General features: G+C 40.7%; 2 long non-coding RNA genes across 2 annotated transcripts in view; one reads left to right on the plus strand and one right to left on the minus strand.

Annotated features, from left to right (window-relative positions):
- LOC129014206 (uncharacterized) overlaps positions 1-6,342 on the plus strand; it is a 157,988-nt gene extending 151,646 nt beyond the window's left edge. Inside the window, exons 3-4 of the long non-coding RNA XR_010123848.1 lie at positions 5,352-5,430; positions 6,063-6,342. This is a non-coding gene — a long non-coding RNA (uncharacterized LOC129014206). The remainder of the gene's footprint in view (positions 1-5,351; positions 5,431-6,062) is intronic.
- The window catches only part of LOC134738246 (uncharacterized), a 205,247-nt gene that overhangs the window by 146,927 nt on the left and 36,535 nt on the right, over positions 1-21,785 (minus strand). The gene's annotated exons all lie outside the window — the stretch shown is intronic.

Consider the following 21,785-nt stretch of genomic DNA (forward strand, 5'->3'; position numbering starts at 1 on the left):
CCTGAAATAAATCAAAAGGCAAAACAAACAAACAAACAAAAAAACCAAAACAAAACAAAAACAAAACACAAACAAAAAACAGAGAAAGAACTCAAAAGGAACAAGGCAATGCATGGCATGAAAAATTAAATACATGCACTCCCACACATATGATCAGGGAGGTAAGAGAAAATTGCTTGAATCAAGAAAATAATTTTTCAAGGAATTCTCAACCAACAAGAATGAAAATATGGAAATGAAAATTATAAGATTTAATAGAATGTTTGGAAATAAAGTAGAGAAAATTAATAAGAAGTCTAAGAAAAAGGCAAAGATCTCACAATAGAAAAGGAGGCCAGGCACGGTGGCTCACCCCTGTAATCTCAGCACTTTGGGAGACCGAGGCGGGTGGATCATGAGGTCAGGAGTTCAAGACCAGCCTGGCCAAGATGGTGAAACCCTGTCTCTACTAAAAATACAAAAATTAGCTGGGCGTGGTGGCAGGCACCTGTAATCCCAGCTACTCGGGAGGCTGAGGCAGAGAATCGCTTGAACCCGGGAGGTGGAGGTTGCAGTGAGCTGAGATCGCACCATTGCACTCCAGCCTGGGTGACAGAGCCAGACTCCGTCTCAAAAAAAAAAAAAAAAAAGAAAAGAAAAGGAAAGAAAAGGAGTAGTGGAAAGTTTTTAGAGAATTACTTTAGAATATTCACTCTCTGACTTACAGTATTTTCAGAAAGAGAGAACATGTAAAATGGAAGGAAAGAAATTATCAAATAATTTATCAAAGGAAATAAAGGAAAAATTCTCAGAACTAAAATATTGCTTTTTCAGTCTGAAAGAGCCCGCTGAATATCCAGGATAATGAGAAAGTAGGTAGACACCCACCCACCCTCTTCCCCAAATACACACACATACAAACACACACACACTCTCTCTCTCTCTCTCATACAGATACACACACAGCACACACACATACACACACATATACACACTCATACACACACTGCACATATATACACACCACACACATACACAGACCCCCCACACACACACTCACAGACCCATACACACACACATACACACATACACACCACACACATATATACAAACATACCACACACATACACACTACACACACAGACACACACACACATACACTCACACACAGATACACACCACACACACATACACACACAGGTACACCACACACACATATACATACACATCACACACATACACAAATACCCCCAAACACACACACAGATACATACACACACCACACACACACCACACGCAAACATGTACATACACCACACACACACAGACTCTCCCCAAACACACTCACACACAGATACACACACACCACACACATACACACCACACACATACATACACCACACACACACAGACACCCCCCACACACATACACTCACACGCAGATACAGCACACACAAATACACATACACACATATATACATACACACCACAACACACACACATGCACAGACACTCCTCCCACACACACACACTCACACACAGATACACACACCACACACACACATAACACATACACATACACACACCACACACATACATACACACCACACACACATACAGATACCCCCCCACACTCATACACTCACACATAGATACACACACCACACACACATATACATACATATACACACGTACACACACACATACACAGATACCTCACACACAGATACGTCACACACACACACACATACACACATACACACACACCACACACACATATGCAAACACACCACACACACATAAACATACACACCACAGACACACACACACATATACTCACACACAGATACACACGCCACATACGTACACCACACACACATATACATACACATCACGCACACATACACAAACACCCCCAAACACACACACAGATACATACACACACCACACACACATACACACACACCACACACAAATACACAGATGCCCCCCACACACCTACACTCACACACAGATACACCACACACAAACACACACATATACACATACACACCACATACATACACATACACACCACACACAGACACACAGACACTGACACACGGATACGCACCACACATACACATACACACACGTACACCACACATATATACATACATATCACACACACATACACAAACACCCCCCAAACACACTAATACACAGATACATACACACACCACACACGTATACATACACCACACACAGACACCCCCCCACACACACATACACTCACACACAGATACAGCACACACAAATACACATACACACATATATACATACACAGACACCCTCCCACACACACACATACACACTCACACGCAGATACACACACACACCACACACATACACACACATATAACATATACACATACACCACACACACATACACACCACACACCCACAGACACGCCCTCACATACACTCACACACAGATACACATACCACACACACAGATAACCCCACACACATACACTAACACACAGATACACCACACACATACACACACACAATGTACACACACATATACACACATACACACACACCACACACATACACATGTACACCACACACATATACACTCACACACAGATACACATATACACCACACACACATATACACTCATGCACAGATACACACACCACACACACACATACCACACACACAGGCACAGACACCCCTCACACACATATACACTCACACACGGATACACACACACCACACACACATACACAAACACACACAACGCACATACACATATACCTACACACCACACATACATACACAGACTCCCCCCACACACACACACTCACACAGAGATACACACCACACACACATACACATACATACACACACACCACACACCACACATACATGTACACACATACACCACACACATACATACACACCACACACACATACACAGACACCCCCACACACACATACACTCACACAAAGATACGTACACACCACACACACATACACACACACCACACACACATGCATACGCATCACACACACATACACAGACACCCCACACACACCTTGATAACTCTTACAGTGTGCACACAGTGATATATAAGATATTGATAATTATGGTGTTGGTTTTTACAATTTTAAAGTGCCTATCAATAGAGGAATGGATAACGTCATCTATAGGATTTCATCTATATTACACAAATCTTAGGCATTGTATATAAGCTATATGTTTTCGAAACAAACATATCTATGAAGCAAATATGACAAGCTGTTATTTCATTTATTCTGGATGATGGGCCTATGGATATTGCTATATAGTGCCCTGTACTTTTTGTATTTTTTGTTTTTAAAATTTAACAAAAGTTTAAAGAAGTTAGTGAGAATCTCTGGTCTAGTCCAGCCCCTGGAGGTACTTCAGCAGTGTTTCAGAGAATAATTGTTCTCTCAAAGCCCTGTCCCCTGAGGTGAGGCTGGTAGCTGAATCTGGCCTCCCATCCCTGTGGACCCTCCTCTCTTCTCCTCTTAGGCTCTACCAAGCTTTCTCTGAAATGTTTCTGTTCTTCTTTTCAAAATCCCAGCAAGATTCTCTTCTTTTCCTCAAAATAGTCTCAAATGTCTCTTTTGGAAGAAAACAATTGCCCTTTGACTACAGCCTAAACCAATAGCATGTGAGCACTCTGTTTCCCCCTCCCGTGAAGATTGGAAAGACTAGGCCATAGGAACACAATGCCTGTTCTTCACTCCACTGGGGGTAATGAAGCTGTCCTGGATTTTCTCCAGGAGGCTTGCTTTATCTTAAGACTAAGCTGTGCCACTTCCAAAAACGAAAGAAGAAAGACAAGTTGTCCTATCAGAAATAGGTTGAGGACTCATATCAGGTGCTGAGAAGTTCATAGGAGCCTAGGAATGATATACCCTTTGGCATTGCTAACATGAGGAATGAGTAATTTTCTTGTTCCATGAAATCCACAGAAAGTCTTAACAACCTGCTAGAAAATCAGGGGCAATGCCAGGAATACCAGGGAGATAGCTGTAAAATGCATCTTCCCATTGACTCATAAAAAAATCTTACTAACTCAAGGAGGCAAAGAAGGAAGAGAATGGAACCTACAGTACTAAGAGGGTTGTCTTTAGCACTGGTAGCCAAGTCGTCCTCATACTGCATTGTAGTTAGCTTTTTGTCTATTTATTTCACAAGTCTCTAAATTCATGGAGTGCAAAAGGCCTAATAAATCTCTGCATTTCCAGAACTTAGGATTGGTGCATGGTTCATAGTGGCTTCTCAGTGTATTATTTATGAATAATTGAATTAATGAATTAATCAAGACACAAACCAAAAATACTAATATAGCAAAGGTTAAATAGGAATAATCAGAGGTCACTCAGTATTTATCATGTTACCTACTATGGTTTGAATATTTGACCCCTCCAAATATCATGTTGAAATTTAATCTCAATGTTGGAGGTAGGGGCCTAATGGGGGTGTTTGAATCATGGGACTGGATCCTTCATGAATAGATTAATGTCCTCCCTTGGGGTAGGAGGAAGTGAGTGAGTTCTCACTCTATTAGTTCCCATGAGAGCTGGTTGTTAAAAATAATCTGGTACCTCCCTCTCTTGTCTCATGCTTCCTCTCTTGCCATGTGATCTCTATACACACTGGCTGCCTTTCACCTTCCATCATGCGTGAAAGCTTCCTGAGGTCCTCATCAGAAGTAGATGCTAGTGCCATACTTTTGGCAGAGCCTGCAGAACCATGAGCTAAATAAACCTCTTTTCTTTACATTTACAAATTACCCAGCCTCGGGAATTCCTTTATAACAACAATAAACAGACTAGGAAAGAAAATTTTTATGGAGGATTGGGATGTTGCTATAAAGATACCTGAAAATGTGGAAGCAGAGTTTGGAAGAGTTTGGAGGGTTCAGAAGAAGACAGAAAGATGAGGGAAAGTTTGGAACTTTTTAGAAACTGGTTAAGCAGTTGGTTGTGACCAAAATGCTGATAGAAACAGAGGTAGTAAAGGCCATGCTGATGAGGTTTTAGATGGAAATAAGGAACTTATTGGAAACTGGAGCAGAGGTTAACATTGTTACATCATAGCAAAAAGCTTGGCTGCATTGTGTTCATAACCTAGAGCTCTATGGAAGGCTGAAGTAAGAGAGGTGACCTAGGCTATATGGCAGAATAAATTTTTAAACAGCAAAGTCATCAAGAAGCAGTGTGGCTGCTTTTAACAGCTAATTAGATAGAGCAGCAAAAAATCTCACCTAAAATTGAAATGGAAATGTTTACTCAATGCTTCTGCAACCGTTGTATCTTGAAAGTAAATAACTTGTTTTTGATTTTACAGGCTCAGAGCCATGAGAAATTTGCCTCGAGTCTTAGATGAGACATTGGACTTTGGACTTTTAGGTTGATGCTAGAACAAGGTAAGAATTTTAGGAACTACTAGGAAGGAATGATTGTATTTTGTAATGTGAGAAGAACATGAGATCTGCGGGGCCAGGGGAGATTGCTTGGATGTTTGGGTCATGGGGGAGGATCTTTTATGAATAGATTAATACCCTCCCTGGGGAGGAGAGAGTGAGTTCTTGCTCCATTAGTTCCTGATATGGTTTGGCTGTGTACCCACCCAAATCTCATCTTGAATTGTAGCTCCCATAATTCTCACATGTTGTAGGAGGGACCCAGTGGGAAATAATTGAATCATGGGAGGATTTCCCCTATACTGTTCTCATGGTAGTGAATAAATCTCATGAGATCTGATGGTTTTATAAGGGGTTTCCCCTTTTGCTTGACTCTCATTCTCTCTTGTCTGCTGCCATGTAAGCAGTGCCTTTGGCCTCCCACCATGATTGTGAAGCCTCCCCAGTCATGTGGAACTGTGAGTCCATTAAACATCTTTTTCTTAATAAATTACCCAGACTTGGGTATGTCTTTATTAGAAGCATGAGGACAGACTAGTGCAATTTCCAGGAGAACTGGTTGTTAAAAGAACCTGACATCTCCCCCTTCTCTCTCTCTTGCTTTCTCTCTTGCCATGTGATCTCTGTACATGCAGGCTCCACTTTGCATTGCACCATTAGTGGAAGCTTCCTGTGGCCCTCACCAGAAGCAAATACTGGTGCCGTACTTCCTGCACAGCCTGAAGAACCATGGCCAAATAAACCTCTTTTCTTTATAAATTATCTAGCCTCAGATATTCCTTTATAGCAACATGAAGAAAACTAAGGCATTACATAAGGTTTGTTATTCATTATAGAACTCTTTTTTTATATTGGTTGATACATCAAATGGAGTGAAAACATCAACTGAAATAGGAATAGACTTCCTATATTATTGACAGGAAGTAAACAAGTTAACTCAAGTAATTTGGACCAAAACTTTTCCCTCTCTTTTAAGTCTGGGTGAACTGAAAAAAAATTGAATTCATAATATGTAAAGTAATTATTTATACTTACCAATATATTTATGCATGAAATGTATGTCTTAGATTTGCTTCAAAAGAATGTCTGTGTGAAGGGAATAGTAAGCAGGGATAGAGATGAAACTAGTTTGGTTATGAGTTGATACCTCTTGAGGCTGGCTGATGATTATATGCAAATTTATTTTTACTACTATGTCTTCTCTTATGTATGTTGGAAAGTTTCCATAATAAAAAGTTAAATATAAAGTAATCCTTTACGTGACACTATTTCTTTACATAGATACAGAATGTCATTTTTTGCAGAATATGTTTTAGGATTAACAGATATCATGATTCGCACATTTATCAAAAACAATTGTCTTATTCCCACTTAAGTTCAGCAACATAATGAGCAACTGATGTGCCTTTTATTTTTCTTCTAAAGGGCATATGATATAATGAGTTCTATAAAGAACTTGAGCAAAATTGCATCACGCAGGATTTGAGAATATATATTCGACTGATATAAATAACACCATTTGAAGACAGGAGGATTGTGTAGAAATATGTAAAAATGCACAGCCAGCCTTTGTTAAGAGCTGTGAGTGTCAATGTATTTGGGACTTTAGGTTTGGAAATTTGACTTCCAACACCAACCAGACTGAAGATAGCACCATGCTTTCTAGACTGTAACTTGGAGAAATGAGTTTCCCAGAACCTCAGATGCCCACCAGCAGAAAAGGGGAATCCCAACAGCCATTACAATTTGACATTATTATAAATGAGACCTTAGTTCCTGTGAAAATGCTATTAAAGCTTTGTTTTCAGTTTGTCTTGTTTTATTCTGTTCTGTTTTGACTTATCATTTTTGTGGTTGGTTTTATTTGTTTTTTCACCAGTTGTGGTCATTTCTCCAAGAGGTTTCAATGAAGTTTCTTGTGATTATTTCAACATACCATGTCTGCTTCTATTCTGAGTTTATTTACACAAAGTGGTTAACAGTAAAATATAATTTGCTAAAAGGGATTTGCATAGTTTTTATAGAGCTTCAAAGAGGAGATAGTCTAAAAAGGCAGATACCTATGTTCAGCTTTTGCCCTGCCATCCTTGAGGTGTTAGGATAAAGCCCCTGATTCTGGATATTGGCCTCTGAGTTAAAATCAAAAGCCCAAACATGCATTTCCACACTCATGTTTATTCATGCAGCTCCCAGAGGAGAGAGGGAAAATTTCTTTCAACATGTATCACTAATGATTCCAGATGACATTTATAGTTATTGTTTTTTGATCTAAATATGAACATCTATCTTGAAATCTATTTGACAACTATTGACCACATTTTCATCGTGTCAACTTCTGTGCCAGGCATTGGGAATAAAACAATAAGACAGCTGTTGTTTTTTTTTTCCTTGAGGAGTTCAGAATTCAAAGAAGAGTACAAGCAAGTAAAATTACACTTAGACTGTAATGGCCTCAGAGATACATAAATGTGGGCACAAGGTACTGTGAAAGCAAAAATCAGATGGTCTCTGATGAAACAAGTGTGAGAGAGTAAGAAGAATTTCAGAAGAGTCTATATGAATAAACAAGTGCTTATCAGGTAGAGAAGGAGAAGACATGTGATCAAGGAAAGAATCATGTGCAAATATACAGAGGTAAGACAGTACCCAGCACAGACAGGCACCTCCATAACTCCACAGAGTTGGACAGAAGGTAAGAGGCATGTGCACAAGCATTGAGAAATGATATCTGACAAGGGGGGCAGGGGTCAGAGAGAAGTAGATGCTAGAAAGAGTCCTGCTATGTAAGACTCCATGCAGGACTCAAATAAAGTACACAGTACTGTGTATGAGTGATTCAAACATGCCTAGGCAATTTACCCATGTCTAAGCATATCTGAAAGTCTGGTCAGTGGATATGCAGGAATACATTCATTTAAGAACTGGGATAGAGGAACATTGAGGGAAACCCTTTCAAAGGGAAGAAGCAGCTTGGCAGGAAGGGATCAGCTTTAGAGCTGAGTTGCTGGAGGGAATTAGTGATTCTGAATACAGTGTGGTTTCTGTTAGGTTAATATGTCATTAGTCTGGCCTTGAGGATCCATATTGGGTCATGGAGTGAGAGAGAATGGTGGTAAGAGGATGATGGAGCAGTGCAAAAAGTAAAACCTGATAATGATGTTTTATTTAATTGTTGAGGCATAAATTGTCCTACTTAGAACCCTCTCTAAACACAAGGGGAGGCATTCTCCTACTTTTCTTCTACTTGGCCACAGTGCATGGGACACACTGGCATGCTGAGGTGTAGGGCATTGATGGTGCTCCCCATGAGGATAGCAGTGACAGCATCAGGAAGGTGCTAGAGTCTTTTGCAGCAGGGGCAATGGTGAGCAGGAGGATGCCATTGAAGCCTGGGCATAGACTTGCTCCTAAGCTCAGGTGAACCACCTCATGGGATTACACAGAAATACATGGTTGAAAGGAATTTTACACTAGATGCAGTCTGGTGAATGCAGGTAGAGTCACAATCCAGTTCAATGTTAACATGCCTCATCTGGATTTACATGTAAAGCCAGATAAACCTCTGATCTTGGGGTTGCGATACATCCGTCCTTGTATTCCTTGAGTTAATCCTAGTGTCAAGTACTTGGTAGGTACTCAATAAATACATATTAAATTGAGTTCGATTTACTTTGCAATTTACTGCAATGAAATATTAATCCAATATGAACTGGCAAAGGCTCAGAATTCTGTATTTTAGATTGAATTACAATTTGTAAGCTGCTTTCTTGCAAGTTGAAAAAAGTAGTAGCCCAAGAAACTGCCACATCACTTCTCCCTCCAAGGATGTGTTACACTATGCTGAATTCATCTTTCTGTGAATCTTTGAATTCAGTAACTAGCGGTATTCTTTTGTTTTTGTTTTTAAGAGACAGCGTCTTGCTCTGTCACTCAGGCTGGAGTGCACTGGTGTGATCATGGCTCACTGCAGCTTTAAACTCCTGGGTTCAAACGATCCTCCACCTTAGCTGCCAAGTAGCTGAGACTATAGGCATGTAGCACTACACCTAGTGAACTTTTGTTTTTTATTTTTTGTAGAGATGGAATCTCATTATGTTGCCCAGGTTGGTCTCAAATTCTTGGGTCTTTCAAAACACTGGGAAATATCCTTTCAATGTTTCTTTCCAAATCAGTCACTGACACATTGGACTATTTGGCACAAGAATCAGAAGTCTCCTCCAAAGCCTCTGTAGGAGGAACAGTATCCATGTGCCTTCCTCACTCTGGGTCTCAAATGCCCTCAGCAAATTTCAGCACAAACTTTCCAGTAAGATATCGAATTCACCCCCAAACCCAGAATAAAACAGTCAACACTTGCAAACAAACAAGATGTACCTAGGTTTAACCAAATAAAGGTAGAGCCTCTTTGATTCAAACCTGCTCATAAAGTGGTGAGAAACCGAGGAAGAGGAATCAGACAAACCAGCTAATGGTCTGAATAAGCTCTCCAGATGTGCTGCATTTTTTAGGCTCACCCCAGGCTGTCATCAATGTTTCAACATCTGATGTTTGACTTCCTGCTTTCTTCTTGCCTGCCATAGAAGTTAAACTAAAGTTCCCCTCTTCGAAGAAAATATCACACACATTTTTTTTTCTTTGTGCTCTGATCCATGAGCAACTTAAGTAGGGTCTCCTTCACAGGTTGCAAGTCAATATCACAGAGGGGAAGCTGACATGTGAGTGCTGTCATATGTCAATCATTACCTTGCATTTCACACTGTGAGGTATGCATTGACTATTTTTACTTTGCTGCATTTCCTTCCTAAACTTCTCTGGTAAAGGGATAGGGCACTTCTCTAAATACAAAGAATTTAAAAGAGAAGGGGTTCTTTGCAAAGGGAGTTACAAAGTTTCCCCATACTATCACCGATGACTTCCTACTCCTTTCTGAGACACCCCAGCATCTCTGTCCACAAAAGCTACACCGTTCTCCAGCAACATCTTTATCCCCTTCATGAATCTCAAACTTCTTCCAGGATTTCATTCCCAAAGTGTTCATCTATCAGCAGCACTGCAGAGAGAATGAGAAAATAATTTGCATATTGTGAGAGCTGAATCATGCCATAATGGAATTGACAGGGTAGGAGTAATTGAGGGGAAAAAATGCTTTTTAAGAGATGTCACCAATTTTACTTTCATATTTTCCAGCTCTGAAGTTTCAATGGGTCATGGTATGCCATGAGGAAGCCAAAAGTTTCACCGGCAATACTGCTTTCTCTCTGTTTCTGGAATAACTTATGCATCTTTTGCCTTAGTTATCAGTGGATGGTGTTTATATGATCTGGTCACAAAGTCTAGGATCACATAGAGCTTGAACTTTAAAAAGATAAATTTGTCCCCATGGCACATACTGTAGGCCTTTGTCAGCTGATCAGTTCTACAAAGCATACCTTTGTAAATGGTACATAAGGTACTATTACGTTGGTGCAAACGTAATTGGAGTTTTTGCCATTTAAAGTGCCTCTTGTGGTATCAGATGGGACAGCTTGATTGTGGCCAGGAGATCCACCTTAGATGTCTCATGCACATGGCAAGTTAGTGCTGGCTGTCACCTGGGTGCTTTGTTGGGGCTGTCACCCTGTGTCTAGATTTCCCCACAAATAGCCTCTCAATATGGCAAGGTGGGCTTCTCTCAGCATGGCGGCTGGGTTCTGAGAAAGAGACTGTTCCAAGAGCTAGCAATCCATAAAAACATGACACAATGTGCAAACACTTATCAAGCCCCAGCTTACTTTATATTAGTGCTATAGTTTGGGTGTTTGTCCCCTCCAAATCTCATGTTGACATTTGATCTCAATGTTGGAGGTAGGAGCCTAATGGGAGATGATTGAGTCACGGAGGCAGATCCTTCATGAATGGTTTTGTGTCGTCCTGGAGGTAGTGAGTGGGTTCTCACTCTTTTAATTTTCACAACAGCCGGTTGTTAAAAAGAGCCTGGCACCTCCCAATGCTCTCTCTTGCTTCCTCTTTGCTATAAAATCTCAGCACATGCTGGCTCCCCCTCAACTTCCGCCGTTAGTGGAAGTTTCCTGAAGCCCTCACTGGAAGCAGATGCTGGCCCCATCCTTCTTGGGAAGCCTGCAGAACCATGAGCCAAATAAACCTCTTTCCTTTATAAATTACCCAGCCTCAGGTATTTTCACAGCAATACAAATGGACTAAGACAATTAACGTTACACAAAGCTAATTGTATGACCACGCCCACAGCCAACGTAGAAGGAAACTACACAGGAATGTGGATATCAGAAGATGTGGTTCACTGGGTTCCACTAAAGTAGCAATCTATCACCAGAAGCATACTGACTTTGATCTGAACAGGGGCTCTGACTAGGGGCTTCCTTTGTAAGCTTGAGAAAGTTTCTTGTCCTCTCTTCTCCTGTCTTTCCCATTCTGGAAAATAAGATTAACAAAATCTACCTCATATCTTTGATTAATTACTCTAATTTCCACATTTATGTGGGATTATGGTGTTTCTGTCTTTAAGAATCAGGTTAGTCAGAATTAATTCTTAATAAAAGGCATCATGGCTTGATGACTGTGCAATCCAAAGACATAGGGGTTGAGTCAGAGTGGCCACATCAACCTCTGGCCTGGAGAACCCTGAAGTAACTGACTTTGAACTTTCTCAGGAAGGAAAACTGAGAAAGAGTTTTCAAAACACTTTCCAGGGTATTGACATAGAAGAAGACTGACAACGTGAGAGTGCCAGGACTGAATGCAAAGATTATAAGCTTAGGAGTAGACAAAAATTAAATGTATAATAAATCTCACTCATACCTGCCGAGTGAATGCATCTCCTCAGCAAGTCAGTTGCTGCTAGCCTCGGTTTCTTCAATTCAAAAGTGAGATGTTGGGAATGCTAACGAAATGACCAGTGACCAAAAATAAAATCAAAATCCCAAAAGTTGCCAAATTGCCTGTATCTTCACTGTCTCGTCTTTGGTTTAGGATTGCAGCGCATCTGTCCCACGCTCTGCTTTGGAATCAATCCCAAGTTCTATCCAGATCATGTAGTGCTCTGGGCACTTTCCTCTCTAAATCCAGGTTTCTTCCTGTAAAATGTGTAAGATGCTTAAATTCAACATGGAGTATTTTATACACTATTCAGTGTTTTATAAATGAATGAGAATTTTTACTACTATCATTATCATCAGTGATAGCATATAGATTCATGTATGGGAACAAAGAGTTGAAAAAAAAAACAAAACAGTGCCTTAATAATTTCCTGTCACTCTAAGATATGTGTCCCTGTCCAAATCTCAGGTAGAATTGTAATCCCCAGTGTTGGAGGTGGGGCCTTGCAGGAGGCGACTGGATGATGTGGGCAGTTTCTAATGGTTTAGCAGTCCCTCCCCTTGGTACTATATAGTGGGGGAGTTTTTGTGAGAACTGGTCATTTAAAAGTGTGTAGCACCTCCCCCGTCCCTCTTCTTCCTGCTCTGGCCATGTAAGACACGCCTGCCTCTCCTTCACCTTCCACCATGATTGAAAGTTTCCTGAGGTCTCTCCAGCAGCCATCATGCTTCCTGTACAGCCTGAGGAGCCGTGAGCCAATTAAACCTCTTTTCTTTATAAATTACCTGGTCTCAGATACTTCTTTATAGCAATGTGAGAATGAACTAATTCACCCTGTTAGTCTAAGAGTCAACAGTTTTAACCAACATGACAACTCCACAGAGGTGGGCTCCCCACACTTTCTCTCTTGTTCTGTCAACCTGATATGAAGCTTTGATCTCACAGTCTAAGGTGACTGGCCCAGATTCCGCCACGGTATATGCATTCCTGTCAGTGAGATGTAGAAAGGGAAAGGTGAAAACAGGCCCAGAAATTGTTCACATCCCCTCTGTATGCACATCCTTGGCTACAACCTAAGGATGTGGCCAAACTAAGCTTCAAAAGAGGTTGGAAAAATGCAATTTCGACAGGTGTCTACCTGACTAGCTAAAACCCAAAACTTCTATTACTAAAGGAAAAATGAAGTATGAATATGAAAGACAACCTGTAGACTGTTACCCATGACCTATCATTGAATCTCTACTTTTCTGAATATTATTTTGTTGATCTCTTGAGAGACACTTTTACATGCCAGAAACCTCCTTCAAAGAAAGAGTAGAACACTTTGCCTTAGATACAATTAAATTCTAAAATTTTATTACAATTTATTAAGGAAGCACACTTGCTCTACAGTTAGATAATAGGTAGTATGTATTTTAAAGTCTTCTCAATGAGAAAGTCCTACATTTTAATAAACTGAAGAAGGTGTTTTGTGGGATAGGGGGTGGAAGGAGAGGTTGCAGAGAAAATAGCTTACTATAGGAGTTGACAGGCTTCATTATAAGGGGCCAGATAGTAAATATTTTAGGTTTCAAGTGATATTCCATCTCTGACGCAACTACTTGACTCTGTCATTGTAGTATAAAAGCAGCTATAGATAACACATAAATGGATATTATTGAGCTCCTTAAAACTTTATTGACGGCCCGGCATGGTGGCTCACGCCTGTAATCCCAGCACTTTGGGAGGCCAAGGTGGGCGGATCATGAGGTCAAGAGATCGAGAGCATCCTGGCCAACATGGTGAAACTCCATCTCTACTAAAAATACGAAAATTAGCTGGGCTTGGTGGTAGGCGCTTATAGCCCCAGCTACTCGGAAGGCTGAGGCTGGAGAATCGCTTGAACCCGGGAGGTGGAGGTTTCAGTGAGCCGAGATCGTGCCACTGCACTCCAGCCTGGCAACAGAGCAAGACTCCATCTCAAAACAAACAAACAAACTAAAACCTTTATTGACAAACACAGGTGGTAGAGCAGGTTGAGTTCATGGGCTGTAGTTTGTCTACCTCTGGTTTATTAGCTGCAAAGCTTAATGTTCAACAGCAAGGAAAAAGATCTGTCTCCCCTTAGAATCAAATTATTGAGGGAAACTCCCTGAGAGTTACCATTGTGATGTATAAATTTATCTCTGATTGCATTGACTGACCCATTAGAGCAAAGAGAATACCTGGTACACAGTGACCATTGTAACCTAGGTCACTTGGTCATTGACTGCAAATGAATAAAAATATCGTAATTCTTAGTATCCAAGATAAACTAGCTGTATACTTCGGTCACACAATTTATAATCATAAAATTTACAGGTAGAAGAGATGATGTTTCAGATATCCCCAGAACTTGCAACTTCTGTTACTCAATTACTTATCTATGAAATTAGAGAATTGAATATATTTAATTATCAATAAAGTTTCTTCCAGTTTTAGACTTTTTTGGATTCACTGTAAAATTTAGCACCATAAATTCCTTGAGAAGATGAGTTCATTCACTCACCTAATAAATATTTATTAGACAACTACAAAGGCTGAGGCATTGTTAATATTTTTGATGTAACAGCCATGGAATAACGTTGAACAGATTTTTGGTCTCATGGAGCTTCTATCCTAATAGGAGAGAGAAGGAAGGAAGGGAGGAAGGAAGGGAGGGAGGGAGGGAAGGAAGAAAAGAAGGGAGGGAGGGAAAAAAAGGAAGGATGAAGGAAAGTAGGATGGAAAGACAGAAAAAAGAAAGAAGGAAGGAAGGAGAGAGAGAAGAAGAAATCAGATAGTAATAAGTGCTATGCAAAGAATTAAAATAGAGTGTATGAAGTCAGAGAAAGTCTATTTAAGGAGATTACATTTAAACCTCTAGATGTAAACAACACGCAGGAGTTTGTTTTTTGTTTTATTTTTATTTTTTTGTAGTTCAAGTGATGCTAAGAAGGAAGATCATTATAGGCAAAGGGACCAACTAACAGCAAGGACCTGGGCAAGTTCAAGAAGCAGAAAATGTCCCAAAGGAAATGTGGTATAGTGGATGGGACAAGAGTGGTGCCAGAGGAGGCTGGAAATGCAGGTTACAACCAGTTAACGGAGAAGCTTGTAATCCATGGTAAAGAGTTTAGGCTCTTATTTTAAATCCAACAGAAAATCACTAGGGGAGTTTTAAGCAGGGAGCGTATTGAGTAGACCGAGGAACAAATGATAAAAATAGAAAAAAACAAATAGTGTCTTTAAACTGTTTTACACAGTTTAGGGCATTTGCTACAGTGCAGAAATAATTCCAGAAGAAAATGTTGCCATAAGAAAAAAATTAAGGTAAAAGGCATTGACATAATGGTTGGGCATTGAGGAACCTGATAACAGAGAGGAGAAAGATGGAGAGTCATGCTATATATTGTGAAACATTTGGTAAAAAGGTCTACTGACCTTTGGGCCAGCTGGTTGGAAAAATTTATGCATTGGTTACTACTGGCTGCCTTTCATAAAGTATTACAAGAAAGAGCTGAGCTCAGGCAAGAATTGGCCGTTTGCAAGCAGAGGCCTGTTTATAAAAAGAACTGAGAGATCACAGACCTTTCAGGGTTGGATAAGCCAGTGGCCTTGAAATGGGGTTGAATGCTTCCATCTAGGCCCAGCCAACAGCTTTGTACAACAGTTAGCAATCCCGGGCTTTGCCTGGGCTTTGTGTAAGAAGACAAGACGGAGCTGGATATTGGCTGACCAAAAAGGTAGACTGTGTCAGAGACTAGGTAGTTGTTTGCCAAAGCAGTTTTCTCTTCATTTTTAGACTCTCTTGCAGTTTGGTGTGAAGTTTAGCTGTAAAATGTAATAAAAAAGTGATGTGTGTCACCTCTAAAACTGTCCATGGGACACTCCCATGGATGATCCTCCGTGCTCTCTTGAGCACTAATTGGGACAGGAATGGTGATCTTGGAAATGATATGTTCAAGATGGTGGAACAACAGCTATAGAACTCAGGTCCCTGAAACGCCACAGGGAGAAGAGCCCCTGCTGATCAGAGATACCCATTTTCAATTTGAAATGAGTGAGAAATACACTTGTATTGTGTGTGATTGTGTTACAGCCATCATATATTTGGGAGTTTTTACACCTTTACCTTACCTGGAATTTCCTTCATTAACACATTGGATGTGGAGCAGGTTGGGGAAGAGGCAGAAGTCTTTGTGCCGTTTTCCTTTGTGTTTTTTCATGGTAAGTTCTAGATCTCAGACAAGCATAAAGTCACATAAGCACTTGCCATGTCTAAGTGCAGGGTTCCAGGAGGACGTCAGGGGTGAAAATTTGGAAGTTACTGGAACCTAGATGATATTTACACCCATGGGACAAGTTTATGGTTAAGAGAACGTAGCCCAGGGCTAATCCAGGAGCAGTCACCACTTAGGAGTCAGAAAAAAGGAAGGAGCCAGAGGAAAAAAAAAAAAAGGTAGGGGGGTGGGGGTCAGGAAGCACCATCCAGGGAGGGAGGAGGAAAATCAGGAGTGAGTGACGTAAAGTGAATCTCGCCTAAATACAAATTCCTGTCGAGGTTTCCAAAATACACATCACCCGAGGGGTCTCTCTGAGAGGCAGCCCCTGGGATAGAATGTCAAAGTTTATTTCCACAGAAATCCACTGTAAAGGAAACCTCCATCTCAGTAGACTGCACACCTGTGTTTTCTGAAGTCCTTCTCTCAAGGGGATAGCGAGTCAGAAAATTTGAATTTAATGCTTCATTTTGCAATCTCCTGAGTATCAATGGGGCTACATAAACAACCTTTTCCTGTAACCTCAGACCATACATCCAGTTCTTACTCACTCTTGTCACCCACACACGCTGACAGGTTTCCTCCCACTACAGGTTTGAATGAAAAAGCAGGTGAGCAGGAGAAAAGCACAGAAGTCCCCACTATGAGAATTTCACAGGCAAAGCACTCAGTCTTACATATTTGCAAAGAGGACACAACAGAAATGAAATAATCATGCTCATATTTTCTTTACATTCAAAGGATGCTGCTCAAAGGGCAGCTACTTTCTGTAGTTAGGCACTACAAAGGCCAGGCCAGAGCACAGAAACACAAGAGAACTTTCTGGATGATTTCAACCTGGGTTGTGGGTCATTTTTCAGAAAGTGTCTGGGCAATAATGTATTCATTGTTGGAGGAAGAACATTTCCCTTAATGAAGATGATTCTTTAACTACTTATTTTACCATGTTAAGTGTCAGTCTAAGTAGCTGTAACAAACAGCCTTCAAAATTCAGTGGATTAAATAAAATAGTTTATTTTTCCCTCACCTTTACCTAAGAGTTCGCCAGTGAGTGATCTTTCCAGGCTGATGGAGTAGCTCTTTTATACTAAATCTTTCATATCAGAATCCAAGGTGGGTACTCTGATTCTCTTCATTTCTTCACCAAAAGGAAATGAAAAGGAGAAAAAGTGGAAAGCAAGTAATATCTTTAAAGGAAATTACATTAAAATTAGACACATCACTTCTGCTCATGTTCCATTGGCAAGAACCCAATGATACCTCTAGCTGCAAGGGAGGCTGTGAAATGTTAGTTCAGCCTGAAAGCCAAGTGCTGTGATAAAAGTCACATGTTGTTTATAGGAGGAAGCTTCTATTATAAAAAGGTCAGGACAATGGATTCTGGGGGGAAATTAACAGCCTATGACATGATATCCAAAACAAGATCTGAGGTATAGAGTCACAAAGTGGACTGCAAGATGAGGCTTGCTTTTAGACTTCCATTCTCCCAAACTCAAGCTCCAGGTTGTCATCTTCTAACTTCTTTTCTCTTGTCAGGCTGCCTATGGTAGTCTTTTGAAATTGACCTTAATGTTGTGAACATATTTAGGGAAACCCATGATTTGTGTTAACCCTGAAAGTCCCTGCATCTCAGGCTTATGAGAGAAATAAAAATGTAGCTTGCTTTATGTGAGACACTCTGTTCAAGGGATGAAGACATTTGTGGGAGTTGATCTAATCAGCAGGACAAACTCCAACTGTCAGAGAAGAAACAAGTGAAACTTTACACTTCAGTGTTCTCACATTGGCCCCTTCCCAGGCTCTAGGAGAAGCCATGGGAATGTGGTCAGAGGGTCTTGTAAGTGTTTAAATGTGTCAATATGAGGAAAATTCATTTTAGTTGGTTAAAACTATCATATCTTTGTGGCGGCAAGCCTCCGAGGGGGCGGGGGGTTCTTGATTGTTTAAGTCTTTCCAAATGTCATCTCCGGGATGAAGCAGTTTTTTCTCTGCACCATAGCAGTCAGTGTCTGCTTCTTATGCTGTGAATGTGCTTGCCTTTCTTTCCCAGTGGCAAGCTACCAGACGGCAGGTGGGGACTTTCTTATTTGTTTTTTAATACTTGCAGATTTGATAGTGTCTAATACTGAGTAGGTGCTTGCTCATAAACATCCAATAGCATAGCTCCCAGAATGGGATCTGAGACTTCATAGAGCACTCAAGTCTTCATTTTCATTTTTTGTTGAATTTCGCTTAAATATTCACTTTCCCCAGCCAACTGGTTGACTGAAAACCTCAAATGTCTATTACTACATATAATAGGCGGAATATTGGCCCCAAAGCAGTCTACATCTCAATGCCTGGAACCTAGGAATGTGTTCCCTTACATGACAAAGGACTGCAGGTAGAATTAAGACTGCTGTAGCTGACCTTCATATAGGAAAATTATCTTGGGTCATACTAGTAGGCCCAGTGTGTGAAGCTGAAAGAGCCAACCCCTCAAGATGGATCCTGAGTGGATAGCTGGGCCTGAATTTAAAATGGAGCCAAGTAGCCAATTTTTGACTAGAGGTCACACACATACTCTGGCTCCTGAAGAAACCACACGCTCTTGTAACTTTGGGACTTTTTTACCTGTCTGTTCCTGTTTATGCCACCTGAATCAATGGCAGCCAGAAAGCCCCATCTCATCACCTGGACCTAACTAATACACTGTGACCTGCTTCGACCAATCAGAACAAAACAAGCATCAACCAATCTGAACTAAACAAGCTTGCGTCCCTCATTTGCATGTGGACCAGTGTGGAAACCTGGGTGGGAACTTTCTCTGTAAAATTCAACCCCTCTTTTTGTTCTCTCAGAACACACTTTGGTTTTATGTGGAAGGCTGCATCTCCTCATAAGCAAACTGCTTGATGAAATACAGCCTCTTTCTTTTTTAAGAATAATCTTTTTCAGTGTATATTGAATATGTTCCCTTCTATGACAAAGAGGATTTAAGGTTGCAGGTGGAATTAAGAGTGCTATTTTGCTGACCTTAATATAGAAAGATTATCCTGAATTATCCCAGTAGACCCAGTGTAATCACAAGGATCCCTAAAGTGAAAGAAGAAATCAGAAACAAGACCCAGAGAGATGGCAGCATGGAAAAATGACTCCACCCAAAATTGCTAACTTTGAGGATGGAGGAAGGGGCCACAAGCTAAGGAATACAGGCAGCTTCTTAAAACTGGGAAAGGCAAGGAAACAGATTATCCCCAAGAGCCTCCAAAAGGGGCACAGCTCTGCTGACACTTTAATTTTAGCCCAGTGAGACCCATTTTGAAATTGACCTCCGTAACTGTTAGATAGTAAATTAGTGCTGTGTTAAGCCACTACATTTGTGTAATTTGTTACATCAGCAGTAGGAAACTAATATGATAAGCCTATGTAATATAAGTTCTTATTCCACTATGAATTGTACCTCAGAGTATGGCATTTATTGGAATCAGTTTTGAAAATACATTTTGAAATTAGTATGAGGGAAATAACTCTTAGTTTACCGGACAGTTTTCCCTTTGAGAGAAGCCTGGGCCTGCTCATAATTCAGTAGGCTTTGAATCCAGCAAGAACCCTCAAAGAGTTTTGCCTAACTCAGTGAGAGGAAAAAGCCCCAGTGGGTTGTAAGACTCAGCTAAATAACCTTGAGTATTTACTCAAGTGCTCATTTGACGTCTTTCTCTTTGTAAGCTTCCACTTGCTAATACTGCCTTGGGTTTGGTGTGTTGAGTATTTACATCCTCAGAAAGTCAAAACATCAGGAAAATAACATTTTCTAAGCTTGATATCCTGGATATTAATCAATGACAATAGATCTTTGGAGATGCGTACACTAACAAAATCTCTTCCAAAAGTCAAAAACCTTATTTAAGAGTAGGTCATTATATAAATAGTTTCTTGAAAAATTTCTACCTTGGGATATACATCTTTATTGTACCATGCCATTCAAAACAATAGTAGATAAGTTATCACAGCTTTTTAAAAAAGGTGTGTGTGGGGTAATTTTTTAGCTATTGAAAGGATTAATTTAGGAAGATTTTCTCTTACACTTGAGTGGGTTGCCTTTGCTCTTTCCACAGTCATCTCTAAGGATTTTAACAAAAGCAATAAGAAAAAGACTGATAAGACTGGCATCTAAGGAAGATCACTCGGCCTTCTAATGAGAGGATATATCAGAAGGAGTGAGACAAAAAACAAGCAGAGTTAAAAGGTTGTAAAAACAGCCGCAGTAGCTACCAAGACGGGATACCCATGCCCTGGCACACTTTGCTGTCTCCAAGGAAACGGAACTGTTTCCTGATCTCGTCGACACACACTTATTGTGCATATTGTCCTTCATTGTATTAGACTGAAAGCTTTTCATGGATAAGATAATAAGCCTGATTTACCTACATTTCTATTTTATGTGCCAAAGTTATTACGAATGTGAGCAATACTACTGATCTCGGTTTTATTTTAAAATGATTAGTATTTCCAGATTTGTGTCAATTTACATATTTATGGGGATGGTCATTTCAATCCTTTGGCTAGTCTGGAAATCCAAAGTAGAGTGGCAGATAAGAAAGGAAAGAACAGGAGAGAAAAAAAAGTAAACAAACGAACAAGGTTTTACTCAATTCTTCAGTCTTCCCAAGCCTTTGGTTTTCCCACCTCTCTCCTGGACAGTTAGTAATACTTGACATTTATAGAGCTGCTTTCCAAACAAAGACTCGGAAGGCTTAATGCACTGTGCTAGCAGGCAGAAGGGGAATGACTCACTCGCCAGGTGCAGGGCACCACCTCTAGTGTAGAATGCAGCAGCTGGGCCACAGCTGGTGGGTAATGAGTGCCCGGCAATGGCTCAGAACAGGAAGTGAAAAAGAAATCCAGGGTCTGGTGAAAACTTCAAGGGAAACAGGAGGCAGCAGCGTGAAACACACTGGAATGTTGCTGCGGTATTAGTCTCACAAAACATTCAGACCCCCTTCTCAAGGGCAGAGGGAGACATTTTCCAGCCTAGCGTAGCAAAGCATCAGTGGTCAGGAACTGGGTCTTCCTAATCAGCCCTGCCAAGTTGGAAGAGCGGCAGCTTAAAGAGATGGGAGCGCCATCCCTTAAAATGGCGCAAACAGGAAGCAGAGATGCCTCTGCTGTGGGGGACCGTGCCTTAGGTGGTGGGAACAGAAAAGAGGGACTGTCTTCCCACTATACCTCAGTGCGCAGTATTGTACCCAGCAGATGAGGACA

Source organism: Pongo pygmaeus, chromosome 16 (assembly GCF_028885625.2).
Source record: "Pongo pygmaeus isolate AG05252 chromosome 16, NHGRI_mPonPyg2-v2.0_pri, whole genome shotgun sequence".
NCBI classification, from domain to species: domain Eukaryota; kingdom Metazoa; phylum Chordata; class Mammalia; order Primates; family Hominidae; genus Pongo; species Pongo pygmaeus.